Consider the following 26,558-nt stretch of genomic DNA (forward strand, 5'->3'; position numbering starts at 1 on the left):
TATTTCTTCATTGTGATTATATTATAAAATCATAGTAAGAAGGCATGGCAACCCTTCAAGCTTCAAGTATGCTGCTCTCAGCTTCTTCATCATCTTCTTCTCCATCGTGTTTGTACAAAGCAACGATTAAAGCCACTATAAATAAACCCAAATTTCGGATTATCCCTCTCTCTTTCCCCAAGCTCTCCAATAGAGGCTTGATGGAAGAATTAAGCTTCAGGGGTGATTTCAGAATTCCCACAACTGCCACTACCCAGATGGAAAAGGAGTCAATTTCTAGGATAAATGTTAATAATTCTGCAAATAATTCTGATCCCTTGGTGATTGCTAAGCTTTATTCAATCATGGAGGCTGCGGCAGGTAGAGTGGAGATGCACAAAAACATTGGAGAGCAGCGTGATAACTGGAATCACCTTCTTTTAAATTCCATTAATCTTATCACTCTCACTGCTGCTACCATGTGTCACACCCATCCTCCCAAACTAGGACATGCATAATCTAAATACAAACAGACAGAGTTTCTGTTAATAATTGATTAACTAAACATAAACTTACTATAAAACTTAAATTTCTAGAACAATTTTCCTAAGAAACCAACAATTAAAATCAAATATTAAGCATATGAAAGTCATCTAAACAAATAAAAAGAACATAGTATATGATCTGTATCATTTCCTTAACACACGATAGAGGGCAAAAATTCAAAGACCAAAAATACCTCCAATTAGAACACATGAAAGGGAAATTAAAAGAGAAGCCAAAAAGAAAGCACTTAGAAGAAAGATAATAAGATTTACTGACTTTAGACCGCATCCGGAGGTTGCTTACGTACCTCCATTTACAAAATGGAAGATCAGGTCTACGTAGCTCTCAAATATAGACTAATTAATTGATTCCCACTAATAGTTGGTCACATGATACCATTTAAATACTAAACTATTCATTTATTTAATAGCCTACTTAAGAATAAGCTTAATGTTCATAATTCTATTTTGAATTCTCTCTAAATTCTATCGAAAATTCAAAAACACTACTGCCCTTGAAAACTGAACCTTCCCCTGGGACATTAAATATATTAAAAATTCTTACTAGGATCTTAAGCTAACAACACCGATCATGTCTATAAAGCTGCATAGATGTAACCACTTTCATTTCCATTTCAGAAAATAAATAAATAAACATCTGATAAGATTAAAAGGAAAACGTACATGCCAAAAAAGTATTTAAGCTTTATGCTCTAGATGCTTCAAAGATCCAACAAATCAAGAATCAAGACTAACAATTTAGGTGACCTGTGTAATAATAATAATAATAATAATAATAATAATAATAATAATAATAATAATAATAATAATTGACTTTAAATGTACAGTAGTATCCTTGGGCTTCTAAAGCTTGGAATAACATAAACATTGAATGAATAAAATGGAAAACCAATTAGCCTAAAATAGTATCCTGTCAAGAACTGTATTTTCATATCTGCTTATCTTACTACTAATAAATAATTTTTAGTAACAACTACTTGCTAACTAGTTAAATAAGAAAATCTTGGAATTTTGTCTTTCTTTCTTTTATTATTTTTATCTTGGAATTTTGTCTTTCTTTCTTTTATTTTTTTTTTTCTGTAAATTCAAAGTCCCAGCGCATTAAATATTGTTTTTGCTATTTTAATTATAGTCTACTAAATTGTCCTTCACAACCAATGAACCTAGCAAGCATTTTCTAGACTAAAGATACACTGTGCATAGTCCAGGATTATGGTAGATTAAACAAATTGTTGCTATAAGGATTAAGATCCTAAATCGCACACATACTGTTAGCTTAATAACAAGTATTGTAGTCTACTACTTGGCTACTGTGATACCCCTTACCCGTCTACAGTATAACCGAGTAAAGCGTGCTACATTCTGTGCCGGAGCACCCTATCTTATCCTTTTCTGTCCATTATTAATTTTAAATTTCATAGAAAATATGTGGTAAATTTTTTTTTTTTAAATAACAAATTATTTATGTGGATACCTGGGCAGAGCCTCCTCTGTTTTACTAACATCTTGCGGGTTCCCATGTTTACTTGTCAAAAACAATTTCATAACTAATTCATATTTTCATACATCATATCATGTCATCATGTACTCATATAATTTGCTCATATCCATTTCAAGTAAATATTTTTTATTCCATTCATATGAAATTCATCTACAATAATTTACAATTTATTTACAATATCAAAATTTAATTACATATCTCAAAAAGATTTACATCATTTACTTATATACAATAAATAAAATGCAAAACTAAATATACAGGGGCCCTACCAAAATTACTCTGCTGAGGTGACTAGCAGACACTATTAGATCTGATCAAATCTCTATCAGGGCACTACTGCTGTGGCTGTCGCTGTGGCTGTGCCTGGTCTCCAATACCTATGCAATGGAAAACCAACGCGCTAAGCGAATTGCTTAGTGGTGCATAACTTTAAAGAAAAATAATTGTAAAATTAAAAATAGTAATTCTAGGCAAATTTCTTAAATTCTAAGTCTTTATAAATTTATTTGACTTTGGGATCAATTTATTTATCAGGATCTTATCTGTACATTTATTTTATTTTTAGTCTCTTTAAAATTATATCAGTGCCCAAGTAACCTATAATAGAGTATAAAGGCTGGATATATGGGAGTATACTGGTTAGACAACCATATGTCTACCCTGTATACAACTGTCATGTCAGGCACATGGCCAGTGGGCAGGCTTTCAAAGCCAGAAATGAAATTAGGCTCAATGGCCAACGGGCAAGCATATAACCTATAGAACAATTATATCAGACATATTTTGCCAATCAATGATTATTCATGGATGCAGTACTGCTATCTATAGTCCCTAATTAGTATACCAATCGATCCAAACTATATACATAAGCCTAGGTTTACTTTGGGTAATTAAGCATTATTAATTACTTATTAGAGATTTCATGTCAAGTTGTAGTGGAAAAGTGGGTTTCACATACTTATTTCATGTAATTTAGTGTTTAGTAACATACTAGGGTTAAAACCCTACCATAAAATAGTTTGTCTTATGAACCTTTCTTTAGGGTTTAGTTTTAATGTCTCAACTTTACCTATCAATTTGATCACTTTGTGGCCATTGTTTGGCCATACTTCCTTCATGGAAGTTGTTCATCTATGTCTTATTTTTGTTTTCCCTTTTTGAATCATGTCATTTGGATTTCTGGAACTCAAGTTATGTTCAAATAACCATAACTGGTTCACTTCCTAATTCTAGCTCTTTATATAGGAAGATTTTGAAGTTATATTTTACCAATTTAATTGGACATGTTACAGTCACTTTTAGGTTTAGTATTCTTCATAGAGTTTATTGCCCTATGTCTTATGGTGACTCAAAATTTTATATTGTAATTTTTCAAGTTTTTAAGAATTACTTATAGCCAAATCACTGGCCTGGACTCAAGTACCATGTGCTAACAGGATCCTAGTTCAAGTCAGTAGCTTTGACTCAACTTTTGGGATTCTTACATTTATAATTTGAGGAAAGTGTCTAAAACAAAGTTGGAGCTCTATTTCTCAGGTTTCCAGAACAATATGGCTCATCCCAATTGAAGTTTCCTAGTGAGAGATATGACTAAAAGACTATCCTAGAGTCAAATGGTCACTTAGGCAATTTTCAGAATTTGCATACTAAATTGATCTAGCTAATTAACTTAGTTTCCTTGATTTATGGGTTTTAGTCAAAATACCAATATTGTATATTGATGTCTTATGGACATTTTACCACCGGTTTCATTGTATTTGGATTTCTGTAGACCAAGCTATGGCCTCTTTGCCAAAACTGGTCAAGTAAGCCTATATCTAGTAATTTCTGGGCAATATGGTTCTGGGCAGTTTTGATACCTAACTTAGGCCAATAATTTGAATTAGTTTAAGGCATTTCCGAGCTCTGTGGTCTTCATGAAAGTTGTAATCCTATATCTAAGCTTTCCAATGGTATGAAATTCAGGTCATTTGGATCTATCTAGTGGGAGTTATGGCCAAATGAATGTGTACTATTCATTTGGTCAATTTTCTAGGTTCATCATTTGGTCATCCGGATTGGGACAACAATTTGGTCAATTTCTGGGCAGAATTTGGGCATGGTCTCTTCATAAAAAATGAAGCATTTTAGGTCTAGTTTCATCTCCAATTGGCCTCATACCAATTAGAGCAGCACAATTTCGGTTATGGCTCAAAACACATACTAGATTTAACAATTCTCAACCTGCAAAGAAATTTACACTTCCAATTTCATTTCCCCCAACTCCCAAACTACAAATCAACATTCATGGCACTTCTAACATCATCAATTCATCTCAACACAATCAAATTCTAGCAACAACAAAAGTCTCTAACAATTAGGTCAAAACCCTAACTCCAATTTGTCATTCATAATATACACATGCAATCACATTTCTAACATATACAACTTCATCTATTTAACCATTAACAACACTAAACACCATTTACATGCATGAAAACATTAAACTCTCATGTTTCCAAAGGCTGCTGAATTCTAGGGTTTACAATTACTCATCATTTTCTTTAAATTTCTCATCATACCAACTCAATTCAACCTCAATTCAAGATGTAACTAAGGAAGGAAAAGAAAACATGCACTAACCTCAACTTGTGAGAATTCTTATCTTGCCAAACTTCAATTCTACCTCTTCTAATTACTATCACTAGTTTCCTTAGGATGTGGGGACTAATTTTTGTTAAGAAACTTATGAGGATCATGGTGAGAATGGAAGGAATTGAAGCTTGCATGAAGAGAAATCATGGAGGAAAAGAAAGAACAAGGTTCAGCCATGGTGAGGAAGAAGTGAGGAAGATGACTTGAGTGGATAGATTTGTCTTCTAATGCCTATTTATACCCCACTAATAATTTAATTATTAATTATAATAATTAAACTTTTAATATTTCAAATAATTCCCCCTTATGTTTTCTTTAATTACCTTACATATAATTTCATGTTTTCATGGGATTTTCAAAATTTAAATATCACTCATTTTAATGGACATTTAGGTCAAAAGTCAACTCTATGTGCCAAATGACCAAAATGCCCCTCTTTGGGTTATAGTCAACCTTTTTCAATAATACCGACTAAATCCCCGATCCGACGGTTCCTTTAATTTTATATTATCTATTTCATTTTTATTTTTACCTGTACCAATTAATTTTTTTTTTTTTGACATTTTTGATATCATTTGTACCTTAGTAAACTCTCAATTTCGTCTCGAAAATTTTTTTCTAGGGTTTCTCATAGGTCTAGGGTCGTCAACTGTCTACGCAGTGACTTCCCAGTACGGTTACCCATTACCATGGTTCCGTCTCCTTTAACCTAATTACATTTCATTTCTTTTTATTTCCCTTAATTTTTTTTAGTCTTTATTTCATCAATTTATGTCTCCTCGCCCTAGTTTAAGTGTTGTTTCAGATATTCTAGCTGTCCGAACAGACGTTAGTCATCGGAACAGTAGAACGTATGGACTACCTATGGTGAGGGTGTTATAATTCTTCCCCTCTAAATAAAATTTTGTCCTCAAAATTTACTCAGTGTAAATAATCGAGGAACTGCTATCTCCTTGTCTCTCTGCTTTTTCGTGTTATAATACTTCACTTTCTCTTTAGTCTGTCTTACTAGACCTAGCTCTATAATCTTATCCTCATCTCGATTTACTATTGAAAATACGTAGCTCTACACAATAGTTTCAATTCGGTACTGTAATCTGCAGCTTACAGTACAAACATCGAGAACATTACGTGGTTACCACGGTATATCCCAATAAATCAGATTTTTTTCTATACTTATCCTCAATCAGTTCTGCACTCATCCTCTTTCATCTCATATATAGTCTCTCTCTTATTTCCATCCATTATTTTTAATATGATCCTTTTCGGTTGATAATCTACCATCACCTTATAGCCTAAAGGTTTGGTGACAAGTATGTCATCTTCTAACCCATCTATCGGTATCCTCTTTCAATAGGAGGTACAATGCATATATAGGAGTGAATATAATTAGGGTCTATCAATACATATGTAAAGGTATTATAAATAGAAAATGTACCTCTGATAACGTCTATCGGATCTGACTCCTCCCGAGCCATAGCATATACACGGGGTGCTACTCCAACCTCGGGCTATTCTATCGTCTCAGAAGCCCTTTATGATGTACTAGCTATCTCAAGCCTCATAGGTCTTCTACCCCTCTGCACTGTCAAGGTAGACCTCTCAGTCGATGGTAGAGCAGTGGGAGCACTCCTCTGTGGACAATCTCATAAGAAATGATCCGTAAATCCACATCTGAAACATCTCCCAGTCAATAGTCTACACTCCCCTCTATGTCTCCTACCACAGTGGGTACATTTTGGCACTGGGATTGATTCCCTTGTCACTGTACCCGGGGAACTAGCTACAAATACTCCAGACTGGCCCCTCTGGCCTTATGTCTGGCTCTGTGAATCCTTAGGCTTTTTACTAACAGTAGCTGGTGCACTAAACTAGCCTGGTCCAGGACCTCTCTTACGCTATTTATCTCTCCTGGACTGCTTCTCATTTCTTACTCTCTCCACATCTAGAGCTGATGCTACTAACAGAGAGAAGTCTATGAAGTGATGAGATATGACTATCAGTCTGATGTTATCATTTAATCCGTCCTCAAATCTCCTGCATCTATCAACCTCTGTGGGCATTATCTCCAATGCATATCCACTAAGTCTCATAAATTCCTGCTCATATTTAGAGACTGTAAGCTGTCTCTATCTCAGTGCCAGAAATTCTCTCCTTCTGGCCTCTAAATACACATAGCTAACATATTTCTTCCTAAATTCTACCAAGAAGAAATCCCAAGTGATCTGTGCAGACTGTACTACCCTCGATACTGTCAACCACCACCGATATGCATCCTCCTGAAGTAATGACAGAGCACACTCCAACTGCTGCTCTGGGGTGCAGTGTAGCTGCTGCAATACCCTCTCTATCCTCTCCAGTAAATACTCTGTGGCAGCTGGATCATCCTCCTTCTTACCCTTGAAGTCAACTGCCCCATATTTCCATAGTCTCTCTAATGGGGACCTGTGTACGGGTTGCGGCAGTAGGAGTAGTGGTGGCTATACCAGTGGCGGTGGCTGTGGTTGAGGCTGTGGAGGTAGAGGTGGCTGTGGCTGAGGTATGGCTCCGGTGACCTGACGGAGCAGCTGTGTCATTTGTTCCAGGAAGGCCTGCTATGCTCTACACATAGCACCCATAGATGACTCGGCTCTGATGCTTTGCTTCCTACTAGGAGCAGGTGTAGGTGTGTGACTCTCTACCTCCTCCTCGATCGGTCTAGGCGACCCGTGCTCTGAAGGATCAGATGCCATCGATCCTATAAAATAGACAAAGAACATATCTGCATTAGTGTCACATCGACTGTATTTAAAGGCCCATACATGTGATGCAAACTATTTCTTTCTATCTATCTAGGTCTAGGACCGCCTAAACCTCTGCTCTGATATCACTAAATGTGATACCCCTTACCCATCTACAGTGTAGCCGAGTAAAGCATGTCACATTCGATGCCGGAGCACCCAATCTTATCATGTCCTGTCCATTGTTAATTTTAAATTTCATAAAAAATATGTGATAAATTTTTTTTTTTAAATCACAAATTATTTCTGTGGATACCCGAGTAGAGCTTCCTCTGTTTTATTAGCATCTTGTGGGTTCCCATGTTTACTTGTTAAAAACAATTTCATAACCATTTCATATTTCCATATATACATCATATCATGTCATCATGTACTCATATAATTTGCTCATATCCATTTCAAGTAAATATTCTTTATTCCATTCATATGAAATTCATCTACAATAATTTACAATTTATTTACAATATCAAAATTTAATTACATATCTCAAAAAGATTTACATCTGTGACACCCCTTACTCGTCTACAGTGTAACCGAGCAAGATATGTCACACAGTGTGCCGGAGCACCATATCTTATTTTATAATAATTTACCCTCCTTAATTTATTTATTTATTATTCATCAAGTGCAAAAATTTACCAATTATATCATTTATTTACAAATTTGATTAATCTGAATTTTCCATAAATTTTTATAGAAAATCCAGTAGAGTGCCGGCTGTAAATTGGAAAACAGTTCTTCTGAACCTGTTAAAAGAAACACTTCCAATATGGTTCTTAGATCCAGAACTCCAATATACATCCATATCAACTCAATCTTCAAATCTCAACACAATTTTCAAAAATTTTTGTTCACATCACAATTCGAATCAATTTCATGAATATTTCCCCAACATTTTATTTTTTAATAAAATATACTGATAATTACAGTAACATGAAATTTTATATATTTACATTATCATATGATTTCATGAGTTTGTAATTACAATCAAGAACTAGTACAAAATGTAAAGTACAAAATACAATCCAAAATCCTAATATCCTACCAAGTGCACTACAGATATGATGTGACTCTGGACTCTGTGCAGATCTGACAAATCACCCGGTCTGAGGTCTGCTGGACTCCCCAGCTATGTCTCCAGTACCTGCGCGTGGCAAAAGCGACGCGCTAAGCAATTCTACTTAGTGGTGCCAATATAAAATAAAATAGCTAAAATAAAATAGATATGCAGAATGTATATTGACATTTTATGTAGACTAAGTTCCTGGCAATTATTATAGTATTATTTGATTAAAATTTAGTAAGATTTATTTTGATTGCCCAAGTAACCTATACTAGTCGACTGGCACTGGGTACCAAGTAACTCGGGCTATCACACCATCGGTCACATTGTGTCTCCCGGTGTGCAACAGAACAGCTAATAAGCTGTAATAAACATTGGGCACAAGGCCAACTATCACACTGATATCAGAATGGCTAAAGCCATAAAATCATAGAATGGCATAATGCCATGTGCAGTACTGCTAACTGAACCCTATTGGCATGCCAACCTATCCAAATCAATCATTCTAGGCATACTAGGGCATTTTACACAGTTAATGATTCAATTATTTATTTTTATAATATAGAGGTCACTATTCACTTGACTAATTTCACTCAAAGGTTGACTTTTTAATTTATAATAGATTTGTTGAACCTAAGTTCACCAAGATACCACATTTTGGTTTACAAAAGTGTTGGCATTAGTTGCCAAACAATACTTAAAACCAATGGAGAATAATTCAGAAATTTCAGTTTTGAGTGTTAAAGTTCACTGTTCTATTAGGCCATTCTACAGTGAGAATTTGGCCAAATATTCTTCATCAAAATTGTTCCTTATTGTGTCTAGTTATATTTCTTTTTTTGAATCAATCCATTTGGAGTTTTGTAGTTTAAGTTATGGCCTAAACACCATAACTGGCCGAATTACAATTTTTCAAGAATTTCTGGGCAGAATCAATTCTGCAGTTTTTGTACACTGACTGCAGGTTAGTTTTTTGATATATTATGGTTAAAATTTGGGTTTATTTTCTTTATGAAAGTTGTAGGGCTATGTCTCAGATTTCTACTGGTAAAAATTCAGGTCAATTGAACTTTTCTACACTGAGTTATGACCATTTGAACAAACACTGTTTATTTGGTCATTTTCCAGGGACAGCATGTTGGTCACCGGGATTATAGTAGTTTTTAGGTCAACTTGGGTTGGTTTTTTGAGCAAGATTTCTTCACCAAAGTTGTGCCATTAGGGTCTAGTTTCATGTCCAATTGGCCTTGCACCAATTGCATCTACACCTTTCAAGTTACAGCTGTCCAAACCTGCTGGACTCACACTCAGCCCTGCAGGTCACCAAGGGCAGCATACCTAACCTCAATTCCATTGTCCTAAATCACTTCAATTCCTCATCACATATAGTTAAATGGTCACTAATTGACCATTACAATGTTCATATACCATTACATGAGTAAACCCTAATTTTGTTCAAGTCTCCAAGTTCTCAAAGTTCAATTTATGCATTAAACTTATAATTTCAACTTATATCATGTCCTTAAACATGAATTGAGTGAGAGAGAGAATAAATTGGGCACTAACCTTGAATGGAGTCAATTCCAAGCTTGTAAAAGCTCTTCCTTTTTACTTCGTTTTGCTCCCAAAAGCTTCACTATGATAAAAGATTAAGGTTTTGTGTTGGGAACATAGGGTTTGGTTGAAGAAAAACCAAGGAACTAAGCTTTGGAAAACTTGGCAATGGAGGAGAGGGATGAGGAAACAATTTCGGCATGAAGAGGAAGAAGGTGGCTGCTGGCTTTTTCTAGAGTTTTTTGACTTCTTTTCTTTCTTTTAATGTATTATAAGTGATTTTATTGCATTTTGATTGGCCCAAAAATTTTAAATGACCTCATGCTTACCTAATAAAACAATATTATTTTTATTTATTTTCTTCTCTTTACTACTCACTTTTAATTTCATTTTTAGCAATGTTTATTCATATTTGATATCATATAATTTATATACTTAATTGGACAAGTTAGCCAAAAATCATCTCTGAAGACGAAATGACCAAAATGCCCTCCGTTTGGCTTAACGAGCTAAAATTGTGTGTACCGATTAATTAAATTTTCCTTGTGTTTTCTTAGCATTTTATTGTCATTGAGACCCCCAATAATCCTTCTTTGAGATCTCAAAAATTATTTCATGGAGTTTTCCCCGGGTCTAGGATTACTAACGGCCTTCACCGTCACTTCCCGTTAGGGTCACTCATCACTGGGGCTACAGCTCATTTAACCTTAGTGCATTTCATTTCTAAAAATTTTTCTCAATTTTTCTTATCATTATTTTGTTTATTTATAACTCCTCACTCTAGTCTAATTATAATTCCAAATATTCTAGCTGCCCAGACTGACATTGGTCACCGGAACAGTAGAACGTACGGATTATCTTAAGTGAGGATGTTACAACATCATTTACTTATATACAATAAACAAAATGCAAAACTAAATATACATGGGTCCTATCAAAACTACTCTGCTGTGGTGACTAGCAGACACTGTCAGATCTGATCAAACCTCTGTCAGGGCACTACTATTGCAACTGCTGCTGTGGCTGTGCCTGGTCTCTAGTACCTACGCAATGGAAAACCAACGCGCTAAGCGAATTGCTTAGTGGTGCATAACTTTAAAGAAAAATAACCGTATAATTAAAAATAGTAATTCTAGGCAAATTTCTTAAATTCTAAGTCTTTATAAATTTATTTGACTTTGGGATCAATTTATTTATCAGGATCTTATCTGTACATTTATTTCATTTTCAGTCTCTTTAAAATTATATCAGTACCCTAGTAACCTGTAACAGACTATAAAGGCTAGATACACAGGAGTATACTGGTTAGACAACCATATATCTACCTTGTATACAACTGTCATGTCAGGCACAAGGCCAGCGGATAGACTTTCAAAGCCAGAAATGAAATTAGGCTCAATGGCCAACGGGCAGGCATATAACCTGTAGAACAATCATATCAGATATATTTTGTCAATCAATGATTATTCATATATGCAGTACTGCTATCTGTAGTCCCTAATTGGTATACCAATCGATCCAAACTATATACATAAGCCTAGGTTTACTTTGGGCAATTAAGTATTATTAATTACTTATTAGAGATTTCATGTCAAGTTGTAGTGGGAAAGTGGGTCCCACATCTATTTCATGTAATTTAGTATTTAGTAACACATTAGGGTTAAAACCCTACCATAAAATAGTTTGTCTTGTGAACCTTTCTCTAGGTTCAGTTTTAATGTCTCAACTTTACCTATCAATTTGATCACTTTGTGGCCACTGTTTGGCCATACTTGTAACACCCTCACTGTAGCAATTCCGTACTATCTACTGTTTCAATGACTGGTGTCGGTCTGAACAACTAGAACTAGGGGTGAGCATTCGGTTCAAACCGAATCGAACCGAACCGAATTAAATTATAAAAACCAAACCGTAAATTTTAGAAACCGAAATGGGTGAAAAATCGAATCAAACCGAACCGCTCTATTTCGGTTCGGTTCGGTTTAAATCGATCGGTTTGATTTTTTAATTTAGACTTTATTTTTAAGTTATTTGGTCTAATTTTAACTTTGGTTTGAACCTAATAACCATTAATCAATGAAATTAAATAATTAATATATATAAAATTAAATATAATTCATAAATTTTCCATAAAAATAAATCAATTCAAAAATCGATTCGGTTCGATTTAATTTGATTTGACTATATAAATTACTATTCGGTTCGGTTCGGTTTAACCGATTTTTTTTTCTTCAAAACCGAACTGAACCGAAATAACCGAAATTTTTATAATGTAAAACCGAACCGAACCGATTTAATTTTAAAACCGAACCGATTAAACCGAATTGACTCGGTTCGGTTCGATTTTTCAGTTTGAACCGAATTCTGCTCAGCCCTAGCTAGAACGTCTGGAAAAATATTTAGACTAGAGTGAGGAGTCATAAATAACTCAAATAATAATAAGAAAAATTAGGAAAAATTTTAGAAATAAAATACAACCAAGTTAAATGAGCCCGTACCCTAGCGATGGGTAACCCAGTGGGAAGTTGCTGTCTTTGCAGCTAGGAGCCCTAAACCAGGGAGAAAATTCATAAATAATTTTTGGACTTCAGAGAAGAGTCATTGAGATTTCTATGGCATTAGAATGCCAAGAAAAGGCTTAGAAAAATTTTTTGATCGGTACAGACGATTTTTGCTCAATAAGCCAAACGGAGGGCATTTTGGTCATTTCGTCTTCGGAGATGATTTTTGACAGACTTGTCCAGTTAAGTAAATAATTATTATGACATAAAATATGAATAAATATTGTTAAAAATTGAATTGAAATTAAGTAGAAAAGAAAAGAATTGAAAATAAAACAAAACTCACATTTATGACATTGTTATGATGTCATAAATGAATAAACTTAAAATCCTAACCAATGGGAATTAACCAAGCAACTTAAAAGGAATAATTATCAATAATTGAGACAAAAAAATAAATCAAATTTTCTGTTCTTCTTCTTCTTGGTTCGGCATCCCCTTTTCCTCTCAACTCCATTAGAGCTTTCTCCTTTCTCTCTCTTTATAACCCTTATTTCACACCATAAACCTCATCCCACCTTCACTAAACTTGATCCTTGCAACTAGAATAGTCTTGAGGCAGCAATTTGAGGGAAAAATCTTGAAGATTAGCAAGCTCAAGAGGGAGTTCTAACAAGGTTAGTGCTAAATCTCTTACTTCTCTCTTTATATTTTTTATTTGAACTTTAAGTTAAGTTAGAAAATTTGAAGAAAATATGCATGTTAGGAACATTCTAATTTTTGGCAGACATGAGGAACCTTGAGGAAATTATGATTTTGATGGAATTAAATTTGATTAGTAATGTCCTTGATGAGTTGTTTATGGTAGAAGTTGAATTATAAGGTCTTATGCATGAATTGAGGTATTGAAAATTAGGGTTTTGAGCTATATTAGGGTTTGGCCATATTGATGGTCAATTGAAGTTCTAATGGTCAATTAGTGACCATTTGACTATGTTTGATTAGGAAATAAAGTGATTTGTGCCATGGGAATTGAGGTTAGATGTGCTGCCCTGGGTGCCCTGCAGGTCTGGATGTGAGTCCAGCAAGTTAGGGTAGCTATAACTTGAGTTGTGTAGGTTTAATTGGTGCAAGGCCAATTGGAGATGAAATTAGACACATAATGGCACAACTTTGATGAAGGAAACCTGTCCAGAAAACAAACTTAGGATGCCCTAAAAATTGACCAAATCCGGGTAGCATCAATTCTGCCTGGGCAAAATGATCAAATGAACAGTGTTTATTCATTTAGTCATAACTCAGTGTAGAAAGGTCCAATTGACCTGAAATTTATATCAATGGAAAGCTTAGGCAATTTAGAACAACTTTCATGTAGAATACAAACTCAAATTCTAGACTTAACTAAATGAAATTGCTAACCAAAGTTAAACTACCAAATCTGGCAGAATTAAAATTGCCCAGAAATTCTAGGTAAAGGCAATTCGACCAGTTATGGTGAAATAGCCATAACTTGAGTTAGAAAACTACAAATGAGGTGATTCAAAAAGTAAAATGTAACTAGACACAATAAGGAACAACTTTCATGAAGAAAGATTTGTCAAATTTTTACTGTAGCAAGGTCCAATGGAACAGTGAATTTGGTTCTCAAATTCTGAAAATTTGAAATAAAACCTAGGAGGCTAGGAATTAAGTTTGGCAATCAATGTTAACAAAAATAAAATGCAAAATGTGATATCTTGGTGAACTTAGGCTCCACAAATTTATTATAAAAAAAAAAAGTCAACTTTTGAATGGAGATGGTCAAATAAATATTAACCACTAAAATATGTGAAGTAGAAGGACAAACTATAAGAACTATTGTAGTCAATAATATAGGAAATGGTATAATAATTAGAAAGCTATTGTAATGGTTAATATATAGATAATATAAATAGTTAATTTAAATTTTTGGAATTGAGTGACAATAGGATTTAAGGAAACTTAGCTAAATTTGAAATCCATGAAACATTCATGGACTACTTGAAATATGAATGATAATGCACCTAAATCATGAAAAAAATAAATAGTTAGAGCTTATGCCTCTTTTGTAGCTAAAAATTTATACTTTGCATAATAAAGGGCATATGAGAAATAAAAAGAATATTTTGAATACAATGGTACATGAACACCATTGTTGCAAATTGAGATCAAAATGAATGATGCAAGGAATGTATGAATTATGATGAATGCATAAACTATATAGAATTGTGATTTAGAAATTTATACTTCTGCTAAGAACAAAATTAAAACGTTATAAATTATAATTGGAACTTATAATGAAATAATGAAATAAGAAGACATATTAATATTTAATGGTACTTATGTGCCCATGTATTGCCTAGACATGTTTGTCAAATTGGCACGCCAATTGGGTATTGTTTTAGCAGTACTGTGAAAGGCTTTATGCCCGTATTCATGGCTTTATGCCCGCACTCATGGCTTTATGCTCGCACTCATGGCTTTTATACCCGATTATGTATTATCATGGCTTTTTAGCCATACTAACTGCATACGTGTGTGGGGGTGGGGCGTGAGGCGAAATATCATCCATTAGAATTATATAAAATGCACCAGGTAATGCCCAGGAAAGATAGTGGAGTCACAATGGTCTCACTTAAGTACCACCTCCTTAAACAGCATTTCCTAGACATGCACTTCATACAATCCTAATAGAATCAAACCACTGGTAAGTACCATCTTCCCATAACACTACCACGGTACTAAGGATTTATGCCACGAAGGCATAGATAGACAGGAGTCGCCACCCGGGTAATAACCGGGACATATTCAGTGTTTCTTCCGAGGGTCATGGATGGCAACTTACTCCTTGCAGAGTTTCCATAACCGTCATTACCATAGCCCAATGTCTAGGTTCGGGATAGTGGGTACGTAAGGGGAAGGTGTTAGGCACCCCTTACGCCTGGTCTAACCTCGTTAATTCGAGTGCCAGTCCTCTACTAATGTTTCTAGAAGTCTTGTTTATTATTCCTTTATTAAACTTTATCCTAAAAAATGCAATTCTAATCCTACACACGCAAGTAATTCACAAAAAGAGTTGTTGTTTACATACAATTTTCATGCACAAGTAATTCCTATCTATGGGGTTGCTAATTATTTAAATGATATTTACCAGATGACTAAAATTAATTTATTATTGGGAATTTAATTTACAAACAAATTCAATTTCAAATAACCCTATATTTCTATTTAACCTAATTAATTAATTTTCACCAAGTTACCCTAAGGATAATTGAACTAAGTTAATTATGTACATGTGTAATTTATTCTAATATCACATAAGTCCCAAACAATCACAACCTAATAAAGATTTCTAACATGCAAATTTATTTTACAATTACCAAGTATTAAATTAAATTTATTTTACATGCCAATATTAGTTTAATTTACAAACAAGATTAATTTTAATTTACAAAGTATTTATTTAAATTAATTACATGTAAAAGTCAGTTAAATTAAAAACAAAGTTAATTTTTAAAGTTCTATTATTACTACAATTTCATGCCAATGGTTATTCGAGAAGTTTAGAGCTACTTACTTGTTGGTAAATGCAGTTGCCATTGGGGCAAGCTACCCTTAAAAAAGGGTCTTCTCTTCTAGTATGGCAATGATATCCCTGGCTTACTCCCGTTTAGCTCCATATAAGCTCCGCGCAAATGCCCTCTTTGGTACTTACCTTAGGGCTACTTACCAATTTTGTTTGTAAATAAAAAAAATAAAGAAAATAAAGAAAAATAATAAAAGTACGAGAGACAGAAACTAAATATATGCAGAGTTATGTATCCCCTCAAATTAAACATGATTACATGATCTATATGAACATATAAAATAAATTGAAGACAAAGAGCATAGAATTAAAATATTGTGTGGCATAGATCTTGAAAAGAAAACAATAAAAACTGACCTTCCAGAAATCTTGTATGAAAATCTTCTTGAAGAAAAAAATAATAATAAGGAAGAACTCAAAGAGTCTTAAATATCTCTAAATTTCTTATAACTCTGAATTTTCTCTACCCCTTTCCTCCCATCATCTCCTTCTTCCCTTCTCTAGTAGGGTATTTATAGGGTTTTGGAAGAGAGGTGTGATAGGGTTTGGAGTCTTAGGATGATAAAGTTTAGATGACTTAAACAACTACGATTGCAGAGTTCGAATAAGACTGGGATATGGGTGAGGTGTTTCAACCAATAGGAAGACAGGAAAAAATGGAAGGCACCAATAGGGAGTGAGGAAGAGGTGTGGTAGGGTTTGGAGTCTTAAGGTGATAAAGTTTAGATGACTTAAATAACTACGATTGCAGAATTCGAATAAGACTGGGATATGGGTGAGGTGTTTCAACTAATAGGAAGACAGGAAAAAATGGAAGGCACTAATAGGGAGTGAGGAAGAGAGTGGGGCCAAGGAGGAGAGAGATATTTTGTTATTTTAATTTTTAGAAAATAATTAAATGGGTCCCATTTAAAATTCCTAACTAGGCTTTCTTAGGCCCATAGAGCCCAATTAAACTTAATTAGATCCATTTAAGAACTGCCCATATTAAATTTAAACAAAATAAAATTTTATTTAAATTTAATTAAATTAATTTTCCCAAAACTTTATTATTATTTTTATTTTTTCAAGATCATGCCACAGAATTAATAATTCAGCTCCATGCCTCCAATTACATCTTACAGTCATATAATTTTTCATCATCGGGTTTCCCACGGCCTCAATGCACATACTCATCACAAAATAAGGGTCTACAACGTGGTTGACGTTCTGCGTCCCATGGTATGACTGCCCGAGGCACCGCGGTGTTCAGTGCCAACGACCCATTATCCAATTTAGTCAGCCTGTCATAGGTTAGTTGGGCAGTGAAATTTATTGAAATAAGTTAAGAATATTAGCAACTGAAAATATTAGCAATTAAATAAATGAGTAAGAATATTTAAAATAAATTAGATTAGTTATTTAGCAGAAAGAATTGAAATGAATTGGAACGATATTAAAATTTAATTATTATGAAAGAATTGAGCACTTCTGAAGATGAATAAATTAGAACAAAGGATAGTTAATACTAGAAGTATCATATGAAATTAGATTAAATTCCAGAGTATCCAAATTTTAATCCAATTTTTTTATTGTATATTATTTTCTTGTTATATTATTGCACCACTAAGCAGCAATGCTTAACGTGATGAATTTGTTTCCTCACGCAGGTACTGAAGGTAAAGCCCAGCGAATACTAAACAGAGATTTTGGAGTTCTGATCTACAGAGTGTTCAAAGTTGTCACCTCCTCAGCAATGCATGTAGATAGGGCCCATATAGGTCATAATTTGTATGTTGTATAAAATGCTTAGTTAGAGTATTGTAATGTAAATTATGAAAATGTAATTAATAGGTATGTGATGTAAATTATGAATTTATACAATTAGTTTGCAAATTATGTAAACTAATAAACTTGAGAATTTTGATATATGTAATAAGCATGAATGAATTTGTACAAATGAGTATGGATTTGAATTACATAATGATTTTTGAAATGATGATATGAGTATGGATGAATTATTATGTGAAAAATATTGTCGAGATTATTAAACAGGTAAATATTGAAATACGCCAAACAATAATAAAATAAGAGAGAATTGTAACACCCCTATTTGCATAGCCTGGTATACTATTCCGGTGACCGGTGTCGGTCCGGATAATTAAGAGGATAAGAACCACATCTAAGACAACTAGATAAGCCTTGAACACAAATAATTAGTAATTGTCAATTAGTTAAGTATAAATAAGAAAAACAGAACATAAGAAGTTAAAAGAGCCGAGAGTCACAGCAATGGGTGACCTTCTCAGGAATGACTGCGAGGTCAATTTAAACTCGAATTTCGAACCGTAAAATGTGACGCCACGGTCCTTAGGACTATTGTGAACACAGTGGAAAAGAGAAAATCATGAAAAAGAATTGTTAAGCCGGTCAAATAATTAGGTCAGGGATCCGGAAGAAATATTGAATTATTTGCAAATCGGGTCGAACCGGCAAGGGGCAATTTGGTCAATTGACCCCTGGAGCTGACTTCTGACCTAACTGTCAAATAAAATCGGAGAAAAGAAAAGTTCAGGATCAAGAATTAAATTAAAGAAACTATAAAAAAAAAAAGGAAAAAAAAAAGAGAATTTAAAAGTTTTATTACATCACTTTGCCCCTAATTATGACATCACAAATCAATTTAAAATTTCCTACAATTTTTGACTAAGTCAAATTGACTTAATAAAAGATAAAATCCATAAAAATTAAAACAAAAAACCTCATCTTCTCTCCCATGTAAAATGGGCAACCACCTTCCCTAGCTCCTCCATTTTTTGTTTCACCATTAAAGCTTGTTTCAAGCTTTACAATCTCTACTAAACCCTAATTTCTCCCATAACCACTTCATAAAACCTTGTGTTTGGGCTTTGAGAAGAGGATTGAAGAAGCAAAGAAAAAGAAAAAAGAAGAGAATTGAAGAATTAGACATCAAAGATTGAGGTTAGTCATTTAAACTTGGAATTTGTAGCCTAGTGTTTATGTTTAGTCTAATTAACTTAGAAATATGTTTAAAATGAAATAAAAACAAGTGTGGATGACTAATCATGGATTTCGGTCAGCTAGGGTTTGCTATGGTAATGCATGAATTTGATTGGATTAAAAGTGTAGGCAAGCTTATATGAATGTGGAGGTGATGTTGATATGCTCAGATTTGGTTAAATGTAACAACTAGTGTAGTTAGGGTTTTGGCACCTAAGGTTTGGAAGACAAAAGTGTGAAAATTTGTTAAATGATGTGTTTGACTTTGTTGGAGATGAAAAATGATCATTTGTGACCAATTGATGTGTGTTGGAAGTGTTAGAATTAGGTTTAGATTCAGATTGGATGTGGGCAATATGCAGGCAGCATGACCAAGGTCCCTTTTAGGACCAAAACTGAAAATTTATAAGCCCAATTGGTGTGAGGCTAATTGGGAATGAAACTAAACACAAAATGACAGATTTTTCATTTAGGAATCATGCCCAAAAAGTGACTAAAACCTAGTGAACAAATTGACCAAATCCGAACTTAGGCAATCTGACCTGTACAAAAATGACCTATTGTTCATTTGGCCATAACTTGGGCTAGGCAGGTCTAAATGACCTAAAATTTTACCAGTAGAAAGATGAGATATAGACCTAAAACTTTCATGAGGAACATAAACCCAAATTATGCCCTTAACTAAGTCATTTAGCCACCCAAAATTGGTGACCTAAAACTGCCAGAACCAATTTTGGTGCCTAGAAAATCTGGGTAAGTCTAATCCGGCAGCCATAATTCAAATAGCTATAACTTGAGCTACAAAACTCCAAATGGAGTGATTCAAAAAGGATAATAAAGTTAAGACATCAAGGAACAATTTCTATAAAGAAAATTTAGCCAAATTCTAACAGCAACATGACCAATGGAACAGTGCAACATAAGACACCAAAATTGAAAATTTGCAAATTTGCCTAAAAGACTTAAAATTTGAGAAAACAACCAAAACCAATAAAATTGGTGACCAAAATGTGGTATGTGAGTATAGTTGGAATTCTCATACCTATTAAGCCTTAGAAAGTCAACAAATTGACTTGAATAGTATAATGAATAGTATAATGAATAGTAACCCTGAAACACAAATTTTAAAGAACGTCAAGTTTAGCATATATAAGCTGGATAAAAGTGAATTTGAATTTATTTTTGGATTTATGCTAAGTTATGGTACTGAAACACTGTGAGACTGTGTGTTTCAGTGGAAAAGAACACCGGGAAAGAACCTGAGGGATCGAGTCAAGGCCAAGAGGTGACTCATATAAGGTTTGTGTACAACATAGAATTTCTGTAAATTTTCTTTTGCACATTGTTTTAAATAAATTGAAATATTGAATTGTGACATCATTGTATTGAAATATTTATTATGCTTTTGTTTCAAATTATTAAAAGTTACTTGTATATATTTGAAATAGCATTAAATGTTTAGTAAATTGTTAAGATAAGTTTTGAAACCACAGTGTCATGACTATATATTTGAACACCTCACTAGCATGACTAGTGGAGGAAATCAATTTCGAATTTTGATTCCTTCTCTAGCTAAAGTGTTGAGGTGTGTGCCAGTAAAAGAAGAAAAAGAATGGGTTCCCATATATTTGAGCTAGTTAGCCTTGTGATGTGACTTCTCCTTAGCCTCTGGCTATTGAGATTATATTTGTTTCGAATGGCATGATATAACTGTGTGTTTTTATGAAATGTGTTTTGAGAGTTTTTGAAATGAAATTGTTTGGATTAAAATCTTATAAATCATGTTTTGAATTTATATCTCATGTTCAGTTTAATTTTGGAATAAATATGTTGTAAATTCCGCATAAAGATTATTTTAGTATATTGTGCACCACTGAGTCCTAGTACTCAGCGATGGCTGTTATTGCTATCGCAGATATAGAGACTAGAGGAGCAGCAGAGTGAGCTGCTGAGGATTGTGGAGCGACCTATCCTAAAGTTCTATCGGGTATATTTTATACCCTGATTGTAAAAACTATTTTGATGTATGTAACTGTATGGACATGTAAAATTGGTTATAAGCAGTTGTATAGAGTTGTATAAAGCTTGTAATAAATTTTGGTTTGGATTTCTCTTAATGTAAATTTTTGTAATGATGTATATAAATTGTTTTATTTTTAACGAAATATGAATGGAAGTATTTTGTATTAATTTGAATGAAATTGATGATTGTTGAATTTTGAAAATTGATAAATGATGTTGAAATTGATTGGGATGGTTGTGAAATTGAAGAAGTTGTTCTGATAAATCATTGGAAGTGTTTTTTTCAGGTATTTAAAGAACTGTTTTCTCAACATACAGGCGGCACTCTGCCGAAATTTCTATAAAATTTGCGGAAAAATAAAATGGGACAAAAATTTAGTTTTAAAACTTCAAATAAATGATTTTAATATCTATTAGAAAATGCTTACCACTTATAAAAAGTAAGAAAATTGTTTTAAAATCCCTTGTAGGGTACTTAATGAGTTATCGGTAGGTGAAGTTTGGTAGTTCATTAGGTATTCTACGGGATCATGTTATGCCTTACAGAGGGGTAAGGTGTGACAAAACTGCGCTGGTTTCTCCTTAGAAAAATAATTAATATTAAAATATAATGAGAACAAAATTATTAAAGGAATAAAGTAAGATAAAATAGGATGCTCCGGCACCGAATGTAGCATGCCTTGCTCGGCTACACTGTAGTCGGGTGAAGGGTGTTACAATACTTCCTTCATGGAAGTTATTCCTCTATGTCTTGTCTTTGTTTTCTGTTTTTGAATCATATCATTTGGATTTCTAGAGCTCAAGTTATAGTCAAATAACCATTACTGATTCATTTCCTAATTTTAGCTCTTTAGATAGGCAGATTTTGAAGTTATATTTTACCAATTTAATTGGACATGTTGCAATCACTTTTAGGCTTAGTATTCTTCATAGAGTTTATTGCCCTATTTCTTATGGTTACTCAGAATTTTAGATTGTAATTTTTCAAGTTTTGTAAAATTACTTATAGTCAAATAACTGGCCTGGACTCAAGTACCCTGTGCCAACAGAATCCTAGTTCAGGTCAGTAGCTTTGACTCAACTTTTGGGATTCTTACATTTATAATTTGAGGAAAGTGTTTAAAACAAAGTTGGAGCTCTATTTCTCAGGCTTCCATAACATTATGTCTCATCCCAATTGAAGTTTCCTAGTGAGAGATATGACTAAAAGACTGTCCTGGAGTCAAATAGTCACTTAGGCAATTTTCAGAATTTGCATAATAACTTGATCTAGCCAAGTGACCTAGTTCCCTTGATTTCTGGGTTTTGGTCAAAATACCAATATCGTAGATTGATGTCTTGTGGACATTTTGCCACTAGTTTCATTGTATTTGGATTTCTGTAGACCAAGTTATGGTGCCTTTACCAAAACTAGTCAAGTAAGCCTATATCTAGCAATTTCTGGGTAATATGGTTCTGGGCAGTTTTATTACCTAACTTGGGCCAATAATTTGAATTAGTTTAAGGCATTTCTGGGCTCTGTGGTCTTTATGAAAGTTGTAGTACTATATCTAAACTTTCCAATGGTATAAAATTCAGATCATTTAAACCTGTCTAGTGGGAGTTATGGCTAAATGAATGTGTACTATTCATTTGGTCAATTTTCTGGGTTCATCATTTGGTCATCCGGATTGGGACAACAATTTGGTCAATTTCTTGCCAGAATTTGAGCATAGTCTCTTCATGAAAAATGAAGCATTTTATGTCTAGTTTCATCTCCAATTAGCCTCATACCAATTGGAGTAACAAAATTTTAGTTATGGCTCAAAACACATACTAGATTCAACAATTCTCAACCTGCAAAGAAATTTACACTTCCAATTTCATTTCCTCCAACTCCTGAACTACAAATCAACATTCATGGCACTTCTAACATCATCAATTCATCTCAACACAATTAAATTCCAGCAACAACACAAGTCTCTAATAATTAGGTCAAAACCCTAACTCCAATTTGTCATTCACAATATACACATGCAATCACATTTCTAACATATACAACTTTATCTATTTAACCATTAACAACACTAAACACCATTTACATGCATGAAAACGTTAAACTCTCATGTTTTCAAAGGCTGCCGAATTCTAGAGTTAACAATTACTAATCATTTTTTTCAAATTTCTTATCATACCAACTCAATTCAACCTCAATTCAAGATGTAATTAAGGAAGGAAAAGAAAACATGCACTAACCTCAACTTGTGAGAATTCTTGTCTTGCCAAACTTCAATTCTACCTCTTCTAATTACTATCACTAGTTTCCTTAGAATGTGGGGACTAATTTTTGTAAAGGAACTTGTGAGGATCATGGTGAGAATGGAAGGAATTGAAGCTTGCATGAAGAGAAATCATGGAGGAAAAGAAAGAACAAGGTTCGGTCATGGTGAGGGAGAAATGAGGAAGATGACTTGAGTGGATGGATTTGTCTTCTAATGCCTATTTATACCCCACTAATAATTTAATTATTAATTATAATAATTAAACTTTTAATATTTCAAATAATTCCCCCTTATGTTTCCTTTAATTACATTGTATATAATTTCATGTTTTCATGGAATTTTCAAAATTTAAATATCACTCATTTTAATGAATATTTAAGTCAAAAGTCAACTTTATGTACCAAATGACCAAAATGTCCCTCTTCGGGTTATAATCAACCTTTTTCGGTAATACCGACTAAATCCTCGATCCAACGATTCCTTTAATTTTATATTATCTATTTCATTTTTATTTTTACTTGTACCAATTAACTAAATTTTTTTTGACATTTTTAATGTCATTTGTACCTTAGTAAACCCTTAATTTCATCTCGAAAATTATTTCCTAGGATTCGTCATAGGTCTGGGGTCGTCAACTGTTTACACAGTGTCTTCCTGGTACGGTCACCCATCGCCGTGGTTCCGACTCCTTTAACCTAATTACATTTCATTTCATTTATTTTTTCTTAATTTTTCTTGATCATTATTTCATCAATTTATGTCTTCTCACCCTAGTTTAAGTGTTGTTCTAGACATTCTAGCAATAGACGTTAGTCATAGGAACAGTAGAACGTATGGACTACCTACGGTGAGAGTGTTATAGCTACAATAGCATGCTACAAGAAAAAAATCAACTTAAAACAACCCATTATATTAAAGAGAATCAGGTTTCAAGTTGAAGTTAGAAATATGCTATCTATTTAGGCTCATTAGGGGCACTCTACAACAATCCAAATTTAAGGAGGAATCTGATTTAGTGCACATGTAATCAAATCCTCTACATTTTTAGCAAGGCAATTCCTCTTGAACTTAAGGTATGAATGGATGAGATAAATCAAAAGCTTAGAAGCCAAAAATTATAATACTGCAAACCTCAAATTATCATAGAAATCTAAGCAATTTTGCAGCAGAAAATAAAAGGATTAGAATCATAATGCTTATGAATATTAGAAGAAACAAAACAGCAAGAAAACAGAGATATAAAAGAGCGACAATGACAGCCAAATGGGCTTGCCTCTTCTGCCAATTCTGATTGCTCTGTATTCAGCAAATACCTTAATTAATGTAGTTTCCTTTGTCAAACAACAATAGATTTGTCCAGTGACCCAAGATGATGGGAAATAGATTGGATGGCAATGATGAGCATTTACTTGTGATAGCAATTAAGAAATCTAAAATAACAACAGACTGAATTTGGTACCCTCATGGTTTTGAGGAAAAATACTAAGGGGAAGGATTTAAGTTAGGGTATTGGTTAGAGATGAAAGTTTAACTAATTGTTTCGTGGATTCCTAGGTTGACTGGGTAGAATGGAGATGCAATTAGTGAGGGCAAAAAGGGTTTTGAGCGCTGGGTTCTAAATTTCTCCTTATGATTCAGTGACAAAAATGGTGGTTTCTTAATCTGATATGGGATTGAGAACAATGACGACCGAGAATTGGAGGAGAATTGACGAGCTTTAATGCTAGATTTGTGAGCAAATGGTAGCAGGGGAAAAAGAAGTAGCTTTGTTGGTAACCCCCTTTGATTTCTCTTTACACATTTCTATGAAAGGACGATGAAGCAAGTGCAAGTGAGAAGTGGCTCCTGGTGCCCACTCCCGCCTCCTTTTCTAAACCGCCTCTTTTTTTTTTTTTTTTTAGATCCTTCTAGCACTTTTTCTCGCTAATTCCCCATTTTGCCTCTTCTTTTTTTTTTTTTTTCTTTCTTCCTAGAATTATCACTTCTATTTGTTTTTGTTTATTATCAAAATAAATTTATTTAATTTACATATATACATATATATACTTTTCTATAGAATTCCATTATTATTGGAACAAGGGTATTACCATGTGTGGACTTGCAACCACAAGTGCTGCCCTCAAGGTCTCTTTAACAATTCTTTATCTTGCAACCATTGGTTTGTTGGCTATAATGAACAGCGTCCAACCATCCTAACTTGCTGAAAAGCAGGGAAATGCAACTAGATTATTTAACCAGCTTCATGGCCAGATTCACACAATGCTTTCCATCGGCAATCCTAACATTGATGATGTAAATGAAGCAATGGAGAAAGTCTTGGCTTTAGATAGAGCATACCCACTTCCTTTACGAGGTGTTATGCTTGAAAAATTCCCATCAAGTGTTGACCCTGCAATTTGTTGGCCACAGCAAAGGCGAAAACAAGCAAAAGGGTTTGGTAGGATGATAGATGGAAATGGCTGGAATAGAGAATTGAAAGATGAAATGAGACAGATTGATGGGATTTTAAGAACAAAGATAAAGCAGAGTACTTAAAATTGGGGGAAAAAGCCTTGAAAGTACACAAGATCTTGGCCATTTCTGGTCCTTTGTTGACGGGCCTAGGAGCTCTGGGAGCTGCTTTCATGGGTACTAATCCATGGGCTGTGACAGTGGGAGTTGCTTCTGGTGCTCTGGCAAGCATCGTGAATACAATGGAGCATGGTGGACAAGAAGGGATGGTGTTTGAGATGTATCGAAGCAACGCTGGTTTTTTTAAGCTTATGGAATAAACTATTGAATCTAATATAACAGAAGGAATGGTAGAAGGACGAGAAAATGGACAAGAGCTAGAAATGAAGGCGGCTTTATCGCTAGGAAGGAGCCTATCAGAGCTCAAGCATCTCGCAACGTCTTATTCAAGAAATGGAGAGGATATTGAAGAGTATGGAAGTAAACTTTTCTAGTATCCTATCAGATTATCCATAATATTGATGATGTGAAATTTTTGTTATTGCATATAATCTAACATAAATTTTGTCTGTAATTACTCACTGTAATTCTGCACTAAGCACTATTATGTATTGTTCATATTCACAATATCAATAATTTAGC

The 26,558-nt window shown here is 33.8% G+C and overlaps 1 pseudogene; it reads left to right on the forward strand.

Annotated features, from left to right (window-relative positions):
* The first annotated feature begins 44 nt into the window (after positions 1-44).
* Positions 45-26,410, forward strand: LOC110655967 (probable F-box protein At4g22030; annotated as a pseudogene).
* Positions 26,411-26,558: the final 148 nt, after the last annotated feature.

This window comes from Hevea brasiliensis, chromosome 11 (genome assembly GCF_030052815.1).
Source record: "Hevea brasiliensis isolate MT/VB/25A 57/8 chromosome 11, ASM3005281v1, whole genome shotgun sequence".
NCBI classification, from domain to species: Eukaryota; Viridiplantae; Streptophyta; class Magnoliopsida; order Malpighiales; family Euphorbiaceae; genus Hevea; species Hevea brasiliensis.